Below are 25,631 nucleotides of genomic sequence, written 5' to 3'. Positions count from 1 at the left end.
AGAATTGGATCCACTCCACACACTGCAAAAGAGTGCCATCTGCCCTGGTGGAGCCTGCTGCCCTCACCGACCATCGAGATATCCTGGACACAGGGAAGGACAAACTGTATCACCTGAAGAACCTGAGGAAGTCTACCCGGACCACACGATCCCTGATGCATATCGATATCAGCTGCGACCCCGGAGAGAAACTGCATTGCTGAAAAAGACTGGTTGAGCAACTGTCCTGGGTTAGTGAAAGGCTGAGCTGGCGAGGGAGGGGATATTTTTCTTAGTGACACCAGTCTCAGCTCTCAGTGAAGAAACCAATGGCTGCCCAGGGCTTTAGAGCTCCATCTGCATTTTTTGTTCAACGTTGAGATAAACATGCCTAAGGAAAAGACATCGACTGCTGCGAGAATCTGTGACAAGAAGACTATGTTCATTGCTGGGTTTACTTTCATCGGGATTATTATGGCAGTAATAGCCTGGGCTGTGGAGGAACTGTCTCCTGTTCGACAAATGCTGAATGCCATTACTCCAGCCCCCATTGAGCACCATTATTTCTCCCTTCCCTGTCATGAGCAGCAGCACTTTGGGGCATATTACCAACAACTAGCGAAAATTATCGCTAAATATGCTTAGCGATGATTTTTTTATCGCTGCCTATCACTGGATATGTTAGCGGAGAAAACATGCTATTAGCAACATTTTTCTTCATTGTGCTAAAATATCCAGCGATAGCGGCGAAATGCTTGAATATCGCTGAGAATACAGCGATATTCACACATTAGCGGTGAAATGCTCTTAGCCATGTTATCCACCTCCCATTGTATAACATGGCTAAGAACTGGTCTGAGTAGGCGTTGGGTTTTGGCGATAGCGGGAAGATTTCCATCGCTACACCTGCCTTGCTAATAGGCGATAGTGACGTTAGCGACTGCTTTCAGTCGCTAATAGTTTGGGTACGCCCACTTTGCATGTCATTAGTAATAAATATCGCTGACATGCAAAGCGGGCAACAAACCGCTCGCTATCGCCTAAAAGCTGTCGCTAACATCAGTTAGCGACAGCTTGCTAATAGAGCGATAGAATTATTGCCGCTTAGCGGCTGAAAACGGCTGCTAAACTGGCAATAATTGCCTATCGCCACCCTTGGTAATATGCCCCAGAATGTCTTACCTCAATAATACGTTAATTCAGATGTTGCATGTAAATGTTGTTGTTGTAAATGTTTTTGAGCTTGTAAAGCGCACCCATAATGCTGCGAACATCACCAACTGTTGGGTGTGTGGAATGATGCCAGCTCATCAGAAAAAGGGAGGAACACCTTTCATTCCTCTGCTGTTCTCACACAATGGTTCTTGTCAGGCTTGGTTTGCCTTGCTATGGGCATCTGAAGTTGCTAACATTACAGGTGCTGATGTAGAGAGACTAATTTTTCAGCCAAATAAAGTGTGTTACCTTGATGAGGAAGGAGATCCACAGGCAAAAGGACCTGTATGGGAGATGGAGGAGTATCGCAGAGGAAACTCCTCCATGTGCTATGTTTTCCCAAGCACCCAAACAGCCAAGGGAAATGGACCTCCTGTTATAGCTTTTACTAGAGCCCGAGCAGACTTGTGTGTGAATCGTGTTGGAAACATTCCTGTGGGGTAGAGCGACTGTACCCTGGTACTGAACATTACTGTTGGAATAAAAGGAAACTACCATCTACCCATTGGATGGTCAGGAACTTGCTATGTGTCCTTTTTGTTGCCACCTGTGTTGTTGGCACCCGCATCCTATCACAGGGACTATAGTCTGTTTAATGACATTTACAAGAACCAATATAAGAGGACAATAAATCATGATGAGGTGGATCAGACTGACACTACACTGCAGCAATATAGTGACTTTAATTTGGGATTGTTCTTCTTTGTTGGTGCTGCCTTAAACAGTCGCAAAATCAGACACTTGACACACGTTGTAGAGGCTGTGACTAACCAGACAGCTATGGCACTTGGAAACATCACATAAGAACTGCAAAACAAAGGATTGTGGCGCTCCAAAATAGAATGGTCCTTGATGTTGTGTTTGCTGATCGCGGTGGTGCATGTGACATCATCAGGAGCAGTTGTTGTGTTTATATCCCTGATCACGCCCTTCAGTTTTTGATGCAAACTCTAAACTGCATAAAATCTCTGCTGAGATTTACCCTGATACTAGAACGTGGACTTAAACTGGTTGGCTATGGACACTATTTGTTACCTGGGGCTGGAAACTATTGACGATTCTCTGCATCTTCTTTGCGATTCTACTATCATGTTGCTTATGTCTACAATGTGGTCCAATGCTTTGTTCCCTCTGTATCACTGCTTGTATACCTACCAAGCACAACGTTAAGAATGTAAACACCCAATATGTATTGGACCAAGAAGTTAATCAACTTAATTGATGTACAAGACGTTTTCTTTGTTCCTTCAGAATCATAGATGTCGTCAGCTAATGCTAAAAGGGTTGTCTGTGGAAACTTGGCAGAGATTACTGTTAGCATGAGCTAAAGCCATTTTGTTTTTAGCATCCATTTTGGTTAAGCCATGTGTTTGCCATGTGCTTCCCCGTCTTCGCTGTTGCCTGCTTCTCTATTACGCCTGAGTCATCATCTATAGTTAGCTCCTGCAGCACTGAGCATGAGCACTTTGCATGCTTAGAGAGGCCTTAGCTGTTAGGATGCACCTGTCATGTATTTAACTGTCAGGCTATTTTAACTGATGTCAGCAACATTGAAACTCCTCCCACTCTGTTAACTAAGCGATTCTCATGTACCCTAGTATGTAAAAGTCTATTTGTGTGTACACTTGTACTGCCTCTGTTTGAGCCTCCATGCTTCCACTGCACTTACTACAGAATATATGGTCCATGGTTTCTGTACTCCATGTGCTGCCTCATACATTGCCTGAGGGTTCTGTTTTGATGTAGCTCCACTCATGTGTCCTAATAAACTTCTTTCTTGATATTACAGCTTCCGTGCCAATCTCTACTTTGTCAGTCTAAAGGACCAGTGCGCAAAAGGGCGAACCCCTGCACCAGGTGAGCCCCTGAAAAGGCTCACCCCCACACTTCTAGTGTGCCAGTGCCAGTATTTTTACATGGGTGTTCATTATGCCAACACTTCTAGTGTGATAGTGCCAGTATTTTGCCACAGGTGTCTGTCATTCTAAGACCTGTCTCCGTATCCCAGCACCAGTATCTTACCACGGGTGTCTCTATAAGACAAGAATTACCTTCAGTATGCTAGGGCCAATGACAGACTTGCAAGCATTCTCATTCACACTCACTCACACTGGCTCTCACTCCCACTCTCTAACACTATGTTACACTCATTCTTATTCATTCTAAATCACTTGAAGTCACTCATTTTCACTCATTATGACTCGCTCATGCAAACTGACACTCAATCTCACTCTTACTCACTACTACCTGTTACTGACTCTTACTCACACACGCATGCCTACACATATATATTCACACATGCTCACACACACGGACGCTTACTTTCACATAAACACGCACTCACTCACCACTTTTTACTTACATTAGCTGTCACCACAGGTCCCATTCCAGCTACTTGTGATTAGTTTTGCATTACACTAATAGTGATGATACAGTATTGTTCACTAATAGTATAATTAAAAAATGGACAGAACCTAATGAGTGTGGAGTTCCCTCTATGTTCTCGGCACTTATTTTACCACTTCGTAGGCAAGGGAATGGAAAGCCAGTGCCAGCGGTTGCATGGGGCAAGCCAGGGGTCACAGCTGCTACCCCTAAATGATGTCCGTGAGCACTCCATACATGCTCAAAGGGCCTGGGGTCCAGCAGCACATGAAAACAGGCACAGGCTACCGACAGCATCTGTGGGAGCTCCCTCTCTATGCTGCCCGGTCCTCAGAGAGCCTGCAGGGGAAGTTTGCACCTGCCCTGTGGAATTATGGGTGTGAGAGGCCTTCAAGGGTGCATTGCTTGGCAACACTTTAAGCAAACCCTTAGCTGATGGGAAAAATTGAAATTGCTGTAGGTTGCAACTGATACTTGTCCCCAGCATCAGCAGCCTGGAAATCCCGAAGCTGCTTTAATTTTCAGTCCTGCTTCCTCTGTTCCTTGTGCAGCCCGTTGCAGCCTAAACTCAGGGGTCCCACGGACAGTGCCAGCGGTCGCAGGGGGCAAACTCTTACATGCAAATAGACCTCATCCAGGTTGGAGACTCCCACATTTTCAAGCCAAAAATTGCCTTATTTTGTCTGTCTCCGGCATGAATTTGCCTCTGCTTGAAATCAAGTCAATTGGAGAAATTTATTTTCCCGATTAGTTTTTTAAAAATCTCCCACTTTCCTTTTCTAAAATGTTGGCATGAGGGCAAAACAAGGGTCGCAAATGTGGCCCCTGGTGACCCCTAAATGACATTCATCACTACCAATTAAATCCATATGCCCATGCATAGCGTATCCAAGATAACCGTTGCACTGGGCAAGTATATTTAGCTGACTGGTGAACAGGTAAACAGGTGTGGTGTGGAGGATTTGCAGATTTAATGATTGACTTGGCTCTGTGCAATGGGGAGTCTGTGTGTGTCTGTGAGTACACAATATCGCTTTCAAAATGCATGCATGGGATAATGAGTCCATTCAGCATCAGGGACACGTCACAGAAAACGTCTGGACTCCATGGGTTACTGATGAGCAGTAGTGAGGACACTAGTGACATTGCAGTCGGCTTGTTTGTTGTGGTTCTGCGTCCCCCTACTGGCTCCCCTTGAAGAGGTGTCTGGGGTGGTGTCCATAGGCATGTCAGTGTGGCCCTCCTCCTACCAGGATGGTGTCTACAGCCTGGGTGGGTCCTCCTCCTACTAGCTCCCCTTGAGGAGGTGTCTGGAGCGCAGTCCACAGACATGCCAGGGTAGGCCTCCTCCTACCGGCTCTCCTTGAAGACATATCTGGGGTGGTGTCCACATGCATTTCAGGATGGGCCCTCTTCCTGCCAGCTCATCTGATGTGTCTGGGGGGAGTGTCAACAGGCATGCCAGGGTGGGCCCTCCTCCTACCTGTGTCCCTTGAAGAGCTGTCTGGGGCAGTGTCCACACCCATGGTTGTCCCTCCTCTAACCGGCTCCCCTGAGGTGTCTGGGGTGGTCTCCACAGCCAGGATGGGGCCTTCTCCTACCAGGTCCCCTTGAAGGGTTGTCTGGGGCGGTGTTCACAGGCATGCCAGGGTGCGCCCTCCTCCTAACGGCTTCCCTTGAAATGCTGTCTGGGGCGGTGTCCACAGCCAGGGTGGGACATCCTCCTACCAGCTCCCCTGAGGTGTCTGGGGCGGTGTTCACAGGCATGCCAGGGTGGGCCCTCCTCCTACCGTCTCCCATGAGATGTCTGGGGCGGTGTCCACAGCCAGGGTGGTCCCTCCTCCTACTGGCTTCCCTTGAAATGCTGCCTGGGGCGGTGTCCACAGCCAGGGTGGGCTCTTTTTTTGGTTTGCAATAGATATCTGCACAAAGTACTTTGTTGCCATGGACGACAGCAGAGGATCGGGTCATCGTATCACAAGCAAGTGAATACTGAGGCCTTACTGTACCCTCACCCTAAGCTCTGCTTGGCTGCAGATCACTTTAGGAGTAGTTTCTCTCTTTCTGTGTTCTTTAAACTGTCACAGTAACACAAAGCTTCATTGAATATGTATCTCATAAGCAAACTGGGATCGGGGAACAATGTGAGGTACATTTGCGCATTTTGTCTGTTGGATTGCAGTGAACACGTGTGCAATAATCAGGGTGAAGATTGCACATTTGTGATAGCTGCATTCAACCTTAATATTTCCCATTTCTGCCCACAGATAAAAAGAGAAAGATTCTCATGCTGGGCTGTATGTGGGACATGAGCATGAATGGGTGAGACTCACAAAGCATGCTACGGAATTACAGAATTATAAAGAAATAGGGATCTAAGATTGGTCCCGAGGAATGCCACATGACCCGGATGAACAAAAGAAGTGGCTGAAACATGTAGACCTATAGATGCTGAAGTGACAAATTTTCTGCACTTGTGTTTTTAATTGTGCCAGGGGTTCTCCAAATAAAGGGCACTTACAGCGGTAGCCATTAGGCATTTCTAAACTTAGATCCCGTCTCCCCAGAAGCGCTCCCTTGAGGCTCAATGTACAACCCATCCATTTACGGAGAGTACCTGGACGAGAACTCGATGATGAAGCATTCCACCAGAATTCCTAGTGGGTGAGAGGCCTTTTAAAACAAGAAGTGACTTTCTAGGTCATTTTGAGGAGACCGTGAAACAGTTTAAGAGGGTTGTCTCGCTTTTTGGTATTTGTAGGTACAAAGGAAGTGGAGTCAATCCCACCGAACACTTCTCCCCCCTTCTTTATTCCCCTCTTCTTGGGTATTGTTGTTCATACCCAGTCCCCCAGGATCCAAATTCAACATCCACTCCAGCTGTTCTTGGGCACATTGCAGAATAACACAGATGTTCTGCTGCTCAGCCCTGCCACCACCACACTTTTACTCTCCTTTCGATGTTGCAGTGGAGAAGGTCTTGTTTGCTACATAGTTTAGAGGTGCAGTGCTGCCATGCAAGCCATGCTTGCTTTGCTGACTGTCTCTTTCTTGTTGCTTACCACTGCACTGAGTGCTTGGGCCTGGCTCTCCTCTTTTGGGCTGGACTGAAGCAGGTGTTCACTCAGACACTCTCCTGATGGGCACCACCTGATTCACCTCTGAGTATAAATATTGGGTATCCCTGTACTTCACTTGGAACCTGGGCATATGAATGTGTTAAAGGTAAAAGGGTAACACTTGAAACATGCAATCAATTATAATTGTTACAGTTGTGGACTGTCTGCAACATACGTTGCAACCCTTTAGAATCAATTAAAGGGCCTTCATCAGGACAAACATAACTCAGATGCAAAGTCTATCTTAACTTTTGTAAATGATTTACTTATTGGCTGAGGGCCTAATTACGAGTTGCCTGGGGCTTAAAAGGGGGGATACGGGAATATAAATTTGGGACAGTATCCTTCCCCTAACCTCCAGGTATTACAAGTCTAAAGCCCTGGAATTGGGGATAGCTATGCAGATCCAAGATTATTGGGTCCGTGTCCTTTTCTGTATGGTTATGCATTGTTCCGAGGACTTGTCTTTTCCATTTCCATCTTCTTTAAGCAGGTGATACTTAGGTGTAGGGCCAATGCGTATCACGGAGTGAGGTTCACGGGGACAGGATGGTACCAGGATCAGGGGAGTTTCATGGCTGCTAGAGCGAAGCGTTGCTTGTTTCTACCATGTGGTAGGACGTGGTCAGGTGTGGTACATCTGTGCCAACTACCTGTCTCACATCCAAGGCTGGTGTTACCTGGTCCAGATGCCCACCTGGTAAAGCTAGGTCTAGTGTACCCGCTTATGGTAACTGTGGTTGTGGGAACACCTGCACCTCAGTCTCATCCACAGCCGATTTTCCCAAGGACACTGTTCTGGCCAACTTAAAATTAGTGTTTCAATGTGTATTGAAATATTATCTTTGCATATAAAGAAAAGGTTTGTTATGGATTTGAGACCTGTTAGCTTGATGTATCTCAAAAGCGACTACGTATGTGGAGTATAGTTTTCATCACACAGACAGTACACATAAGAACAGACATCCACTTTCTGAGCAAAGTGTACAATGAATTATCCATTGTGCTCTAGAAATCTGCTAATGTCACATTCGCACAAAACCACAGGTAGCACAACTGCACCTGCATCTATCACAGATGGAACTAAAGTGCAGGAAGGTGACATCCCCAGACATATTGCATAGTAGCCAATGGCTGAAGAGATACTTCCCGCATGAATGTTTCAGCTCAGTCCCTGGATCACTAGTGTATACATCCATCATGAGTGTGGAGGTAACACTGGGGATGGGGACTGGTGTGGGGGGGTTTGGGTGGTGTTACCCTCCTTTGGAGTCGCTCTTTCTTCTCACAATCCACTCTTGTCTCCCCAGGGATCAGCTTGTTCCAGTCCTGCAATGAGTTTGAGATCCTCAACGCAGACAGCCAGAAGATCTTCCATGCCGTAGGGGAGAGTGAGTGCTGTGGCCCCCGGCTGGACGTCAGAGTGTACAACAACTCCCAGAGTCACGTGCTGCGCCTCCTCCTCCCCGACCATTGCTGCAACTTGACTGATGAAGTAAGTTGCCATCCCAGATGCCTCATGTGGTAGAGGCAGAACTCCAGGTTCATCACCCAAAATACATGTGCCAAGATTTATACCTTTGTGGGTAAACAGTGACATCTAGTTTTGTCAAAACAGCAGAATATGGTGATGAGCGCCCGAGGGGCCCATGTGCCAGTACTATAGGCGTACCTGTAGAAGACCATGAGATGGTATCATTTACCTCCAAGGAAGCTGCCGACAGCACATGCGCACATGGGGGAGTAAGACCCACAACAATGTTAGGAAAGAGGGGGCCCTGAAGGGGGGTTCTTAAATTATGATGGATTCTCATATCAAATCAGGTCTGACCTGGGTAAGAGGACTGCCCAGAGGCAGTGGGAGATGGGTACCAGAATGAATGAGTTGCGGAGCAAGGGTGTCCAGGTTCAGCTAAAATTTCCAGCCATTTTAAAAATCATGAGCAATCCAGAAGAAGTGGATACTTTTTTAGCACAGATGACTTGATAAGATATGATAAGACATGATAAAAGAAATGTTTGAGACTATGGCTGATTTTTTATATTAGGGTATGGGCCCCTTGAGGAATTTGTATGACGGTATAGATAAAGGCTATAGATAGGCTGGTTTGCATTCTTTCTTTTTTTCTTTTTTTTGAAAGGTCTTATTTTTACGGCCTTGTTGAGTCTTGTTGAGTCTCTCCTCTGTGGGAGGGATGGGGGCAATCGCAAAGGGCGGAGTGTATCGCCCTAGGTTTGGAAAGGGGGGTTTTCGGGGGGAGGAAGGATGGGGGGCACTGGGTGTAGGGAGCAGTGGGAGAAAAATAAAAAAAACAGTCCTCATTTGCTATTGTATTAAGAGGATAGTGATAACAGTTGGTCAAATTATGTGCCGGAGCCAATATCATAGGGTAAGAACGGTTAACATGGGTTTTAGAGAATGGACAAGCTAAACGTTGTTAATTTATTTACTTGTAATGTGAACGGGTTGAGATTTAGGAGGAAAGTGTCATTTAACCTCTTAAAGATAGTACTGCCCAAATCATCTTATTACAGGAATCACATCTTGAGTCTTGAATGTAGACAGAGCTTTAATAAGTGTAGATGGATTCAAGAGAGAGTATGTTCTGATCAGAGGGGGAGTACTAGAGGATTAGCCATCATTATCAAAAGTGATAATGGGATAAGATTAATTAAATCTGAAACTGACTGTTCAGGTAGATGGCTAGCGGTGACCCTTTGTGATCCAAAACAGACCCTTAGTGTGCACAGTATACTATGTTCCAAACAATGATAACCCTGAGGCCTTAATTAAGATGGAATCCTGCCTATTAGAGACAACAGCACCCATTGTGATGGGAGGAGATTTTAACTTAGTCATGGATAAAGAATGAGATAGGACTTCAAAAGTAAAATATACCAACCCCCCTAGAACATTCTCTAGGCTAAAAAGTATGATGAAGGAGTTTAATTTGATTGATATTTGGTGGACTAAGTGGAGGGAGGCGAGGGAAGTTACTTTTTATAGTAAAAAATGCGGGCACCACTCCCGGATTGATTATTTTTTATTAGATCTAGAATTGTGTGGAGATGTAACTGAGGTAGTACACACCCCTGCGATAATGTCGGATCACTCTGCTGTCATTCTGGCACTGATGATACAACAAAGGGAGGGACAGGGAAGATCGACGGTAGACAGGACTATCTTTCTAGATGAGGGGGTAGTTGTAGATCTAAGAGAAAATTCAGAGACACATTTCCAGGCAAATATAGGATCAGCTGAATGCCAAGTAGTCTGGGAAGCGTATAAGGCCTACTTAAGGGGGGAGATAAGATCTGTAATGGTAGGAAAAAAAAGGGAGGAGAGGCGAGAGGTCGTGCAAACGTTGGAAGAGATTAAGGCAAAGGAAAGGGAACTATAGAGGGTCTCTATGGAGGACATGGATAAAGTTTCTGCCCTGAGTAAAGAGCTAGAGGGGCTACAAGCAGTATTTCAAGGGAAGATAGATAAGAAAGCATTGGATAAGTGGAAAGCTGGTAAACTCAGGCATTTTGCCTACGGAGAAAAGTGTAGTTCTTTACTAGCCTGGAAGGCTAAGGGGGTCAGACCAAGAAATACGATCTGAGAATTAATAGGTAGAAACACAGGAGAATTACTTTATGCAAATATTGATATCTGTGGAGAGGCCAGTCATTTTATGAGAGATTTGTATAGAGAGGAGATCCAACCCGACCTAGAGGCTATAGCTGAATGGTTAAGATCAGCGTTTCTCCATCAGCTAGCTAATGCACAACAGAAAGCTCTAGAAGGAGAAATTACGGAGGGAGAGATTAGAGCCCAGTGCAAGAGAATGGCAAAGGGGAAGGCTGCAGGGCTGTATGGCCTTCCAGTGGATGTCTGCTTATCTATTATTGATATAGTAATTCCAGTTTTAAAGGACTTTTTTAATGCGATTTACATTGGTGGGGAAAACTCTCCTCAATCTTGGTCTGAGGCCATAGTGACTTTAATTTTAAAACCAAAAAGATCCAAGAAGAGTTGATTCATACAGACCAATTTTGCTATTGAACTCGGACTTCAAGATATTTTCTGGTTTTATAGCAGCTTGAGTAGCTAAAGTAATAAAACAGGTGATCCACCCCAATCAAACTGGATTTATTTCTGAGAAACAACTCAAAGATTTAACTTTTCAGTTGATTGGAGTTGTAGATATAGCGGAGACCCGGAAAGTACCGCTCACCTTAGTAGCAGTAGACGCAGCAAAAGCATTAGATCAGGTGTATTGGGCATACTTATGGGAGTCTCTACGTAGTTTTGGATTTCCACAAAACCCAGTTACGGCAGTGAAAATGTTGTATTCTATTCCAAAGGCTGAAGTTCTAGTAAACGGTGAGCTTTCTGACTGGTTTTATATTTTTAGGGGGACAAGGTAGGGTTGACCTCTGTCCCCGCTTCTTTTTAATTTTTATATAGAGCCTTTTGCAAATTTAATTAGAGCAGATACCACTATACTTCCCTTTAGGTTAAATAGTTTTGAGGTCAAATTACCACTGTATGCAGACGATCTACTGCTGTATACATCAAATCCGCAGGATGCAATCCCTAACCTAATGAGGAAGGCAGGGATATTTGGTCAGGTATCGGGATACAAAATACATGTAGATAAAACTGAGATAATGGAGTGGAATCAGGATATACGGAACCATGGGGTAAAAGTTCAAATGCGTTACCTAGGGATGTTAATTACACAAAGGGTTGAAGATATCACAAAAGTTAATTGGAAAAAAAACAGTCAGGAAGTAGCAGGACTATTGTCAAAATGGCAAATCTTCCCTTAAATATATTAACCCTGGGCGTAGCACTTCGCTACGTCCACGGAGTAGGCGTAGTGTTGCCTACTTCGCCATTTGCGAAGTAGGCGTAGCAGGCAACACTACGCCCACTGCGTGGGCGTAGCGAAGTTGCCCGCCACCCGCCTCCCTCCCGCCCTCCCTAAATACTTAAATAATGATTTTAAAAACAATAAACACCACTTACCTTGTCGGCTGCGTCTCCGGGGCTCCCTCTGGTAACCGCGCCGCCATCTTGGATACTAATGCGCGGCCGCCAGGGAATGCGCATTTCTCACGAGAAATTTCTGTTTTATGTGATTCTCTTGGCCCGGCAAGAGATATGCAGGCTACGGAAGTCAGGAAACTCACCCTTATTCATAAAGTGCCTCAAAAATATAATTTACACCAGCGAGTCAGATATGGCATGTGACCCCTTGAGCGAGAGGAAAGTTTGGGCTCCATTGGTGAGGTGGAGAGAAAAGGAAACATGAGTCCTATTACTAAAGCCATCCTGCTGTGGGCTACCATAATCTCCTGTGGGCGGTACCGGTCGGCGCAGGAAAGGGAAGTAGATACAATGCTTGTGAATTACTACCGAAGATCACCTCAATGTTCACCGGTCAAGTTTACCACACTTTGTAAGACCTAGAGGGATCAGAGCACACCCGAACAAGAGTGTTGGCAAATTGAGGACAAAAAAGAAAAGAAAAATGCTAGTGTTACGATATTCTGAAGGACCAAGCCATGAGGTAGAGTACTTAGCCGGTCTGCAAGTGAAGATGGTCGTCCCCCAACGGGAGGGGGCATGGATTGATCTTGAAGGTAACTGTAGTTCTGTAAATCATGGAGTTTCTGGATAGATCATCTTCACCACCAGCAGGTGCCACTCACTCTGGTTATCAAAATAGAACTTTAGGACTGGTCGCCCTATGTCCCAAATCTCCAAAGCATAGCACCGGGATGGCCAAACACTTCAGGGACGGTCCTTAGACCCTAGACACAGCATCAGAGCAGGTGTCTTAAAGCAATCTTTAGGACTGGGCCCAAATGAACTGGCTATGGCAGTACAACACAACACTAGATGGCCACAATCTCTTTTGACACAGTTAGCTCTTCTTGCTGAAGTGCCTGAGTAAATTAGTTCAAAGCACACTGGAGCTCTTCTGTAGTTCTCCTCTGTAGCTCTCAGCAATCAAACTCTTCTGGGATGGTCTCCAGACATCAGGCCCAGTACCACAACAGGATGCAATTATCTTGAAAACAGCACAGGTATCCCACTAATCCATGGGACCAGGTGGAGGCTTTTTATTTCATTCCACATACACACAGCATGATTTAGAGTTATGGGGAAAATCTTCCAAATTCTAGAGGAAACTCTAAAAAGGTGTTCAATCTACAAGCTTGATTCCTCCCCTTACTATCCCTCTGATGGAGGACATGCAGTGGTTGGATTTCTTTCCTCATTTATAATTTCCTCCAAAATCTCAAGGATTTTCAGAGACTCCTGAACTCTAAATGAGACCCACATTCTTCTTAGTGAGCAAGCGGGTCAGGCAGAGGTCGGCACCCACCAGGCATCCTTTGGAGGTGCTCAGCTTAGCATATTTAGAGAGGTCTTCCATCTTACCATAGGGCATAGGTCCATCTGGCCATTTCTTTACTATCCCATGCTGGTATATGATGAATGGAAATTTGTCATAAAATGGATGCTCAGCTCCCTGGGGACTGATCCTAGCCTTGCTGAACAAGAGCCTATGAGTCGACTTCACACATTTGTTCTGTCACCCTGGGTCTGTCTGCATCATTATATTTCTGTCCTCAGGGGAGAAGCAGTGCTCCTGGGCAAAGGTTCATATTGCAAGCTCTAAACTTGTTCTAAGAGTTGGCATTTCTAAACAATTTCCCTTGACTTGTAACTCCAATTTTTTTTATAAGGACTGGCCAATTCCATTTGGTTTCTGGAGTTCCAATGAGCTGTGTTTGAGACCAAACTATAGGACTTGCTCTCTGAAAAAGAAATAACTCAGATTTTTAGAATACTTTTGAAACAATTATAAACACACTTTAGACTTAATTTCACGGCCCTTTGGAACGGAGCACTGATACAACATCGGCTCTTATGGACTCTTATAACTACAAACAACAAAAACATTGAGTCAACAATATCATATACAATAATATCGACACAAAGTACACAAAAAAGAAATAACAGAAACATTGATAAAAAACTACATATTAGAAAAATATTGATGACAAAAATATCAACAACAAAAATAAAGAACACAAAAATATCGATATCTAAAAAATATATCACAAAGTATATAAGTTAAGCAACAAATAAAGTAAAGTATTTCAAATTAATAAATTGAATGAAAACGCAAAACATAGCAAAACAAATACTTTTCTCTTAACAGCTTCTACAGAAGTCAACAAAACCACAACATCAATGAAAGAAACTTCATCAACTAAAAAGAGTAAGTATATATATTTTTTTACAAATAAATAAAAATAGAGACTAAGGGGTCTATTTGAATGGCGGGCGGATCGCCCCTACCGGACCGGCAGTAGCCACCGTCAGGCCAGCGTGGTTGATCCGCCCGCCATCCAAGCCTGAATGAACCCCGCCATATTAGAACGGCTGGAGGGTCCGCGGTGGACAGGAAGACCATGTGTCACTTTACCACCCGTTGACTAGTCGGAAAAGGGGCTTAATATGGTGGCGGTGTCTGCAAGACACCACCAGCCATATTAACATGCAGGCGGATATGTGCCTTTCCATGGCTGTGTTGCCACCATGGACAGGCATGTGGTTTCTGCTTGTGCGGGCCCCCGAAGTGTTGGGGGTGTGGGGGTAACACATGAGGGGTACCTATGGTACCCCCCCACATTGATGTGGAAAAGGTGTCAGGCACCGCACGGTACCTGTCACCTTGTGCATGCCAATGCACAACGTGCATGCACAGCATTGTGGCGGGAGGTGCTGTGAGCACCGCCCGCCACAATGTTGTGGATGGCAGATGCCACTGCCACCATGGCGGTGGCATCCTGATGGCCACAGCGGGACCACTGCACCTCTGGCAGATGGTCCCATTCATCGTTATGGTGGCGGACGGAATAGGCCCCCTAATATTCAAAGTAATCAAATTAACTAAAACTATGTTTTCTTTTATATGTCACAGATTACACTTCACTATAACTCTGCCAAAAAAACTCAAAACAAACATTAACTTTGAAAGCAAGAAAAATATGAAACTAAGTAAGTATATAAATTAAACAACAAATAGAGCAAACAAAAAAAAGATAAATTAAATAAAGAATCAAAGATAACTAACAAATACTTTTCTCCACACATATTCTCCAAACTTTAACATACAACAACATCAACTACAATTAGTAAGTATTATTTTTTTTCAACTAGATAAAAAGAGAGACTAAAAAATCTAAATAATACAATTATATGTAACACTTTAATAAATAATAACAGTTTGCATTTAAACCAACAGTAAACAAACCACTGGATAAACCACAACCATCGATAAAATATCCATCAAGAAAATTAAAGCAAGACAAATGTAGGTTTATTTTCAAATATAATAATTATACAAACATATTTACTGTTCAAAATCAGATAATTAATATACATATATATATATATATATATATATATATATATATATATATATATATATATTCACTGAAAAAACCATAGGTTATAGACCATATATAGTTAGGAATTAGCATTTACAAAACCTTGAAAATTCACTGAAAAAACCATAGGTTATAGACCATATATAGTTAGGAATTAGCATTTAAAAAACCTTATTTTACTCACACAAAACCATTGAAATTCCATATATAGTTAGTTGCACTAACTATATATCGCGCACCCGCAATCCACTGCTGATCATGTCACATATTACATCATTCATGACATGGTCAGTGACATCACTGATGACATCACTGATGACATCTCAAATGACATCACTGATGAGATCACTGATGACATCTCATTTGACATCAATGACCACAAGTGAAGTAGTGTGGCTCACTGGTTAGAGGCGGCAGACCCGAGAGCAGAGGACGGCCCGGGACCAGGGTTCGATTCCCGGCGCGGCAGGTTTCTGGACCAGGGTCAGCGGACTCGATAATTCTCTCGCCTCGGTGCCCACTCTGATCAGCGTTCACACTCGGCAACTCTGGGCATTAGCTTGCCTCATCTTCACTAACGGCCCCACCAGACCGCCGGGGATGCCTGGTCTCACCCTGGAGATACCCATTAAGGGACCATCTCTCAGGGAATCCAGGAAGGGTTTCGCAGCGGTCGAAGCGCCTTGGGACCCTACGGGTAAGTAGTGCGCTATATAAATGCCTATACATACATACATCACTGATGATATCATTCATGTGACAATACAATGCATCTCCTCACATTTTAATATAACCTCTGTTTCACCCAGTGTTAAATACAGAGTATAATTTTTGAAACCATTGACACACCAATACTAGTTACTACATACGTACTCACTGATTCCTACGTCTACACACACATTCACTCATTCACCCATACAATCATTCATACATACAATCACTCATCTTTACGACACTATCATATGCACTCATACACCTATACAGACACTCACACTCTGCCACTCATCCATGGAGTTACTCACACACCTAGTCAGTCCTGTAAAGAATCAATCACACTTCCATTTTCTTGTCTATACAGTTAAACATAGAGCACCTTACATTTTCAAACATATACTAACACATACTTACTTTCTTATACAATCATTGATACAAGTACACATTGATCTGCACAGAGTCACACACCTCCCAGCCAGCCACACACACACTCAGTCTCCCATACAAATACTTGGACAATCAATCAATAACCCATATAGTTAATCATATAGCTACTGATCAACACATGCAGCAGTTTACAGAACAACAGACATAATGATGCACAAATTAAGACAGTTTAGTCACTAACCCATGCACTCAGTGAGACACATTTAATCACTCACTCATACATTCAGTCATGCACCTACTAAATCCTTCGTCCAGACACTTATACATCTACTCATTCTTCAATATGTAAAACATATTTAAACTTTACAGAAACACACAGTCACTGGATGATGTCATCAGTGGTCTCATCAGTGATGTCATTTGAGATGTCATCAGTGATGTCATCAGTGATGTCACTGACCATGTCATGAATGATGTAATATGTGACATGATCAGCAGTGGATTGCGGGTGCGCGATATATAGTTAGTGCAACTAACTATATATGGAATTTCAATGGTTTTGTGTGAGTAAAATAAGGTTTTTTAAATGCTAATTCCTAACTATATATGGTCTATAACCTATGTTTTTTTCAGTGAATTTTCAAGGTTTTGTAAATGCTAATTCCTAACTATATATGGTCTATAACCTATGGTTTTTTCAGTGAATTTCAATGGTTTTTTAATAGCAAATATCATAAGCTGTCGAATGTCAAGTACGTGGTAAGTGAAAACATTTTCGTGTTTATGCACACTGATCTGCTTTGAATGGTGCCCCCCCCCCTCATTTCTATTAGGAGTACTCTCTCTTTGCACATAGTGAAGGGTAGTTAACGCAGGCCTTTGCCCCCGTTTTAATACGTCGTGCCTGCTTCTCTCTCCATTTGATTGATTGTTATCCAAGTATTTACTGTTTTAGAATTGGTTCTCTTTGGTTCATTCTCTATTTACAAACAAACACAGAGTCGCAATACTCTGTTTAGTCTTCGCAGATAACGAAAAATCGTGTAAAAAAAAAAGAAAAGGAATCGAGCAAAATCAGTAGGCCACTAATGGGATCTCTTTTTGACCTCGCTAAAATAGAAACATTAGGAACAACCCCTCATGACAAATACAAAACTAGTGAGATGAACTGAACTCCACACAATGATGGCTGCAAAACAGCTTGGCTCCGCCACCCACCCCGCCCAAAATAACGATAAAGAGCGGCTGCCATGATTGGTTGCGGAATGGCCACGACGGAGCTACGAAATGGTGCTGCTCTCATGCTAACCCCAGCTTCAGTCTGAATATCCAGAAACACTGTAGACTACCAATTCGATCAGTTCCGGTAGCGCCCCAATGTAACCCGGTAGAGAAGAACTAGCCCTCCCCTCTTTGACTGATGGTTCTTGTTGCCTGTCCCTTCTGTTGTCATTTAACAGAACTATTTAGCCTGCTGAAAGGGGTTGTGTTCCAACCGCTGGTTGGTGGAGACATTTTGACTATATTCTGGACCTGCGTTGTCGCGTAATGCGTCATATGACGCGCCGCGTTAGCGCATCCGGAAGTCATCCGGGGCGCGCAGCGCGTAACGTAAGCATAACAAGTCATGTGACTTGTTAATAAAACTTTTCATTGGTTCATTTTACTTTTCTTATTCTAATGATGAAAGGCTTGGTCATATGACCTAAAAATTACGCTTTTTATTACTTCTGAACATTATTTTTTCTTAAATATATGTTATAATGTTCCAGGCTAATGTACTTTCCCGGAAAATTTACAACTGTCCTGCAAGTAAAATATATTCTTTTTTCGAGAAAAAGAGCGTTTCTTCGTCCCATGACGGAGCCGTTGAGCAAAAGAGGGTCGACCTGCTGTCTTAGTCGCCGATACGCCTGAATATGAGATTCTTATCGATCACTTTATGTTGCAGGAGTAGAAAACACAACAGCCCTTGACCATTTATCTTTACTGCGTTCCTTCGAATTATACCTTTTACCCTTCATGTAATTGGACTGCTTTATTTCACTTGCCTTTTACTGATTCTAAAACAGTGACTATTATTAAAAACTTTACCAATGTATATACTACTACCATGTTTTCTTTTAAAAACCTTTATTGTGAAAATTTCATTATACAAATACGAGCCTATAACCACGTGGGCCGGCCACGGAGCAAACTGTAATCGTATATGATGAGTAGACATTTACACTGTAGAGGAACGTAACGGGCGGGCCATTAGGTTGCAAGAACTAAGGTGTCAAAAAGTTACGGAATCGGTGGACGTACATTTTATAATTAAAATACGACAGGGCCAGTTACAATAAAATTATCTAGATATACATTTGCGGGCAAGTACCATGGGTGACGTTAATTCGAACTTTCAATAGTACAGTAATCAATAACACATCAGAACTTAATATCAATAGGGATGTCGAAATATTCAATCAATTCTCGTCCCCGCCCGCCATGTGCTTCAAAACTGCATACGTATCTCGTGATTTCAAGGTTCTGCAACCAGTACACAACAAGGAGTTACGAGTCCCATTTATTCCGGCGCCATTTTGGGCGAGGACGGGCAGGTCCAGGATATAGTCAAAATGTCTCTACCAACCATCGACTATGATGATGTTCATATGCTGTATTTATTAGAGTAACACTCATCTGTCCACATGAAATTAATTTGCCACAATCTAAACATGTCATTTTAATCTTTCCAAAGTTCTTCTAAATATTTGGGACCGTTTCCCTTGCCTCTGATGCTGTCAGTGCCACTTCTTTGATGAATGTACTAGCAGGTCAGGGGTTCTCCTCCAAATCTCTCTTTTATGCAGCACTATAATTAATTGGTGCCACCTCTCCATATGACGATGCATGGTATAGTTACCATAACTATATTTTTTTTCGGTTCCTCTGGAGAGTTCATCGTGGCAGATGAAGCGTGTAACGTACCGGGCATTTACCTTTTTTTGCATGTACAGGAAAGGAAAAAAAAAATCGAGCGTCCGAGTTCTAAGGTGTCCCAGGGCCATTTTAGTGGACCAGGCCCAAATCCAAAGAACAGGCGCCATTTTGAGAGTCCTGTTGCAGCCGCCTGTCGCTGTAGCATCAAGAGCAGCCGAAACTCAGCTGAATGGCAACTGAAACGGTAAAGGGGCGCCCCACTACAGCAGACGAGCCTCCACCTAGGAAGGCCCGTTCACACCGCCTCCCCCCCCCCCCTTCGGGCACCCCACGCCGTTATTCGGAGCAGTATTGTAGGATGGCCACACCAGTGCGGCAACTTGCTAGACATCCCCTCGGTGGTAACCGAATCTCAGCCCCTTGTGGTGTCTCCTCTTCAGAAAATATTCTTGCGCTACCTTTGCCCCATTCACACATCGGTCCGCTACTGATGCCATCTCACAGGCTAATGGGGCGCCCCACGCCGAGTTTCAGCATTGTAGGATGACCACACCAGTACAGCAACTTGCTAGACATCACCTCGGTGCCATCCGGATCTCGGCGCCCCACTGCAGATGAAGTACCTCTCAACTATGAAACCACCACGGTGACATCCGGATCTTGGCGCCTTGTGCTGGTTCCGGCCTATTCACACATCGGTCCGCTACTGACGCCATCTCACAGGCTAATGGGGCGCCCCACGCCGAGTTTCAGCATTGTAGGATGACCACACCAGTACAGCAACTTGCTAGACATCACCTCGGTGCCATCCGGATCTTGGCATCTCAACGCCTAGTGGTATCTTCCATACAGAAAATATTGTTGCGCTGCCTTTGGCCCCATTCGCACATCGGTCTGCAACTGACACCATCTCACAGGCCAACAGGGCGCCCCACGCCGACTTTTACCATTGTAGGATGGCCACACCAGTACAGCAACTTGCTAGACATCACCTCGGTGCCATCCGGATCTTGGCATCTCAGCGCCTTGTGGTGTCAGTCAGAAAATATTGTTGCGCTGCCTTTGGCCCCATTCGCACATCGGTCCGCTACTGACACCATCTCACAGGCCAACAGGGCGCCCCACGCCGACTTTTACCATTGTAGGATGGCCACACCAGTGCCACAACTTGCTAGACACCACCTCGGTGCCATCCGGATCTTGGCATCTCAGCGCCTTGTGGTGTCTTCTATTCCGAAAATATTGTTGCGCTGCCTTTGGCCCCATTCGCACATCGGTCCGCTACTGACGCCATCTCACAGGCCAACGGGGCGCCCCACGCCAACTTTTACCATTGTAGGATTGCCACACCAGTGCGGCAACTTACTAGACACCACCTCGGTGCCATCCGGATCTTGGCATCTCAGCGCCTTGTGGTGTCTTCTATTCAGGAAATATTGTTGCGCTGCCTTCGGCCTATTCGCACATCGGTCCGCTACTGACGCCGCCTCACGTGCCAACGTATTTTCTCCGCATTTTATACCCTATGCCGCATAACAGGTCATGTGACTTGTTTATAAAACTTTTCATTGGTTCATTTTACTTTTGGTTTCCTAATGATGGAAGGCTTGATCATATGACCTAAAAACAACACTTTTCATTGGATGAAAACTTTTTTTTTTCCCCAAACGATGAAAGCCCCACCTTGTTTCTGGATGTTTCAGACTGAAGCTGGCATCAGCATGAGAGCACCACCATCTCGTAGCTCCGTCGTGGTCATTCCGCGAGCAATCATGGCAGCCGCTCCCCACCAGAAGCCTACAGGAGTCGGGGGCCCCCAAAACTTTTGATGAATCCTCAAGGCGGAGGGGACGCTTTCGAGAATGGGGTCCAAGACCTAGCAGACAAGCGTCCGATTTCCAAGGTGTCCCAGGGCCATTTCAGTGGACCAGGCCCAAAAAGGAAACAGCCTGCCGCCATTTTGAGAGTCCTGTGACAGCCGCCTATCGCTGCACCGCAAGAGTGGGCGCAACTCAGCTGAATTGCGGCTTTTGACACAGTGGACCAAAAGCGGACGGAATGGCAACTGAAACGGTAAAGGGGCGCCCCACTACAACAGATGAGACTCCACCTGGAGAGGCCCGTTCACGCCGCCTCCCCCGGGGCGCCCCACGCCGTTATTCGGAGCAGCATTGTAGGATACCAAAACCAGTGCGGCACCTTACTGGACATCACCTTGGTGCCATCGTTCTGCTGCCTTGGAACTATTCGCACAACAGTTTGCTACTGATGACCCACCCCCCACGACGCCCCACGCCAGAAATCTGGACGTTGTGCTGCGTTGGGACTATTCGCACAGCCGACCGCTACTTCGTTGTTTTTCCCTAAAAATGTTTATATGTTATTACTGTTTTTGTTTTCTTGTATATATTTATAAGTTATTAAAGTTTTATAATCTTACTACTTTGTTGGAGTGCTATATATTTTTAATGTGACACATAATTGTAAAAACTTTGATGTACAAAGAGTCATCCCTGGAATCTTCCGCTTCAGGCTCGGTCCCCTCCCCAATCACAATACAGGATGGTTTTCAGATAATAGGAACGCGTCTGCTGTGACGGATCTCATCGAGTGTGGGCCTTGATCTACTATAACTCCTTTGAAGAGGGGTGATTCTTTACAGCTGGGGCCATAAACTACATCTGCAGGGCTAGCTGATACCCTAGGACCGGCCTGGACAATCGGACACAGAGGAAAAGGAGTGTCAGAGGGTGCGGTAGTGAATAGGGCGAAAGGGAGGTGTCGGGCGGGCACAGGGTGTGATTCTCAGGGAAGAGCAGCGCAGATGGGGGGTGGTTTATTACCCATGCATAAGACAGAGAGCGGGGGTGACCACTGCCTGGGGGAGATGCTTGCGAGGGTGGGGAGTCATGCTAAGGATCGACACCGTGCACAGAGTGGGTCTGGTCAAGGCATCTAAAATGACTGCCATGCACGACAAAAGTGTGGCATTTGAAAAAAGGCAAGATGGCGCAGACAATGTTTTTCTACACTTCCTGATTTCCAACGTCTGATTTCCTTCGAATCCAGACGTTGGGGCATATTACCAAAGTTAAGCGATATTTATCCCTAACGATGCTTAGCAACGATTTTTTTACCGCTAAGCATCGTCAGAAATTATCGCAGATAAACCTTGCTATTATCAAGGTTTATCGCAAATACGATAAAAAAACGACCGCAATGCATTAATATCGCTGAAAACTCAGCGATATTCATGCATTACCGAGCTAATGCTCTTAGCCATGTTATCCACCTCCCATTGGATAACATGCCTTAGAACTGCTCAGGGCAGGCGCTAGCTTTTGGAGATATTCGCGCTTATCGCGAATATTTCCAAAAGTTGATAATAGGAGATAGCGATGTTAGCGACTGTTTCCAGTCGCTAACATCTTGGCATGCCCACTTTGCATGTCATTAGTGATAAATATCACTCACATGCAAAGTGGGGCCCAAGATGGTCGCTATCTCCTACTAGCCGTCGCTAACTGGTGTTAGCAACAGCTAGGTAATACAGATATAATTTTATCTCCGCGAAGCGGAGCGCTGTTACAGATATATATCTTTTTTTGAACGTTAATTTCTCAAAATCCACTGGAGCACATATATTGAGACCTAGCAAAGGCACATCGGACTACCAGTCCCTACAATTTTGCCAAGTTTCGTGCAAATCCATTCAGCCGTTCGATTATTATTATTATTATTTTTTTTGCCTCGCGGGGCCCTTTTAAAACCTCCACATCAAACCTAAGAGGTCAAGGAGGATCTACTATGCCCCCTTATGGTCATTTGCCCCTTCGCTTTGGCCTCCTCTTGTCTCTCGATCCTACCGAGAGACAAGATGGCGGCCGCTACGGACTGTTTGCAATGTTTACAGACGCCAGAGAACCAATCAGCTTCGCAAACCTCCGTTACGCGAAGCAGAGCGCTGTTACAGATATATATCTTTTTTTGAACGTTAATTTCTCAAAATCCACTGGAGCACATATATTGAGACCTAGCAAAGGCACATCGGGCTACCAGTCCCTAATATTTTACCAAGTTTCGTGCAAATCCATTCAGCCGTTCGATTATTATTATTATTATTTTTTTTGCCCCGCGGGGCCCTTTTAAAACCTCCACATCAAACCTAGGGGGTCAGCGAGGATCTACTATGCCCCCTTATGGTCATTTGCCCCTTCGCTTTGGCCTCCTCTTGTCTCTCGATCCTACCGAGAGACAAGATGGCGGCCGCTACGGACTGTTTGGAATGTTTACAGACGCCGGAGAACAAATCAGCTTCGCTTCACAAAGCTCCATTGCGCGAAAAGTACGCGAACTGGAGCGCTGCCCGGTCCGCTGTTACAGATATATATCTTTTTTTGAAAGTTAATTTCTCAAAATCCACTGAAGCACATATATTGAGACCTACAAAAGGCACATCGGGCTACCAGTCCCTACAATTTTGCCAAGTTTCGTGCAAATCCATTCAGCCGTTCGGGCTAAAAGTGAGGCCAACCGCCCTATGGAAAACTCAATGTTAAAAACACGTTTTGGGACCCCCCTTTTTTCTCGGCCCCCCCTTGACGAACCCCCCCCAAATTTTCAAGGGCTGCTCAGAAACCAAATGTGCCATTTTCCTGAAAATTTCAGCCAATTCCGTCCACAAACGCCAAAGTTATTAGACATAGAATTTTCAAAAATCCCATAGGGAAAAAATCCTAACTATATATACCTACTGGCGACCGCCAGTAGGTAATATATATATATATGCTGAACATTGGGGCATTATGGGACATGCAGTTCCACCACACGGGGCTGCATTTGGATATGGACTACATTGAGGGGGCGGAGCATAGAGGACAAAACAACAGAGTGGAAGGACTGTATTTACCACGCAGCGCTAGGAGCAGTTGGAGAGGGGCGCTGAGGAAGGCCAATGTCGCCGAAATGCATCCGCCTGAGCCAGCTGCTTAATAAAGTGCTCCTGATTGTCTCCCTTGGGTCACGGCCTTTTTCTTTGGAGGAAGTCATGTTTCAGACATTCATGCGCGTACGCCAGTGCGCATTCACGTGTACCCCCGCTGCATCAAGTTGGTCTGGTCTATCTGGCAAGCTCGACTGAGCATCTGTTTGTATTGCGTTGGCAATAAGCTCCAGAACCCACCACGAAGCTTGGAGAAGACAGCGGCAGGGGATATTGCATCCTCTATTCGGGTAACCAGGTTCCTGTGTTCACCCCCGCTAAGGATTCTAAGCAGAAGGGTAGCAGCGGTAAAGAAGGGAGACTCGAGGGGGCATGGAGTTGTGGCATCTGGCTTACCTCCCATCGGATTCTTTCAGCTGTGCCTCCCACGGACACTCTCGCTGGTAATGTCACCCCATTTGATTTGTATCCAGTCCCGCTATGCTGAACATTGGGGCATTATGGGACATGCAGTTCCACCACACGGGGCTGCATTTGGATATGGACTACATTGAGGGGGGCGGAGCATAGAGGACAAAACAACAGAGTGGAAGGACTGTATTTACCACGCAGCGCTAGGAGCAGTTGGAGAGGGGCGCTGAGGAAGGCCAATGTCGCCGAAATGCATCCGCCTGAGCCAGCTGCTTAATAAAGTGCTCCTGATTGTCTCCCTTGGGTCACGGCCTTTTTCTTTGGAGGAAGTCATGTTTCAGACATTCATGCGCGTACGCCAGTGCGCATTCACGTGTACCCCCGCTGCATCAAGTTGGTCTGGTCTATCTGGCAAGCTCGACTGAGCATCTGTTTGTATTGCGTTGGCAATAAGCTCCAGAACCCACCACGAAGCTTGGAGAAGACAGCGGCAGGGGATATTGCATCCTCTATTCGGGTAACCAGGTTCCTGTGTTCACCCCCGCTAAGGATTCTAAGCAGAAGGGTAGCAGCGGTAAAGAAGGGAGACTCGAGGGGGCATGGAGTTGTGGCATCTGGCTTACCTCCCATCGGATTCTTTCAGCTGTGCCTCCCACGGACACTCTCGCTGGTAATGTCACCCCATTTGATTTGTATCCAGTCCCGCTATGCTGAACATTGGGGCATTATGGGACATGCAGTTCCACCACACGGGGCTGCATTTGGATATGGACTACATTGAGGGGGCGGAGCATAGAGGACAAAACAACAGAGTGGAAGGACTGTATCTACCACGCAGCGCTAGGAGCAGTTGGAGAGGGGCGCTGAGGAAGGCCAATGTCGCCGAAATGCATCCGCCTGAGCCAGCTGCTTAATAAAGTGCTCCTGATTGTCTCCCTTGGGTCACGGCCTTTTTCTTTGGAGGAAGTCATGTTTCAGACATTCATGCGCGTACGCCAGTGCGCATTCACGTGTACCCCCGCTGCATCAAGTTGGTCTGGTCTATCTGGCAAGCTCGACTGAGCATCTGTTTGTATTGCGTTGGCAATAAGCTCCAG

At 45.2% G+C, this 25,631-nt stretch overlaps 1 pseudogene across 1 annotated transcript in view; it reads left to right on the top strand.

Annotated features, from left to right (window-relative positions):
• LOC144799218 (phospholipid scramblase 3-like) overlaps window positions 1-25,631 on the top strand; it is a 135,572-nt pseudogene that overhangs the window by 78,120 nt on the left and 31,821 nt on the right. Inside the window, exon 4 of the transcript XR_013603777.1 lies at window positions 8,009-8,193. The product of XR_013603777.1 is annotated as a phospholipid scramblase 3-like (transcript). The remainder of the gene's footprint in view (window positions 1-8,008; window positions 8,194-25,631) is intronic.

This window comes from Lissotriton helveticus, chromosome 12 (assembly GCF_964261635.1).
Source record: "Lissotriton helveticus chromosome 12, aLisHel1.1, whole genome shotgun sequence".
In the NCBI taxonomy this organism is placed as follows: Eukaryota; Metazoa; Chordata; class Amphibia; order Caudata; family Salamandridae; genus Lissotriton; species Lissotriton helveticus.
This window is presented reverse-complemented; position numbering and strand designations above follow the sequence as displayed.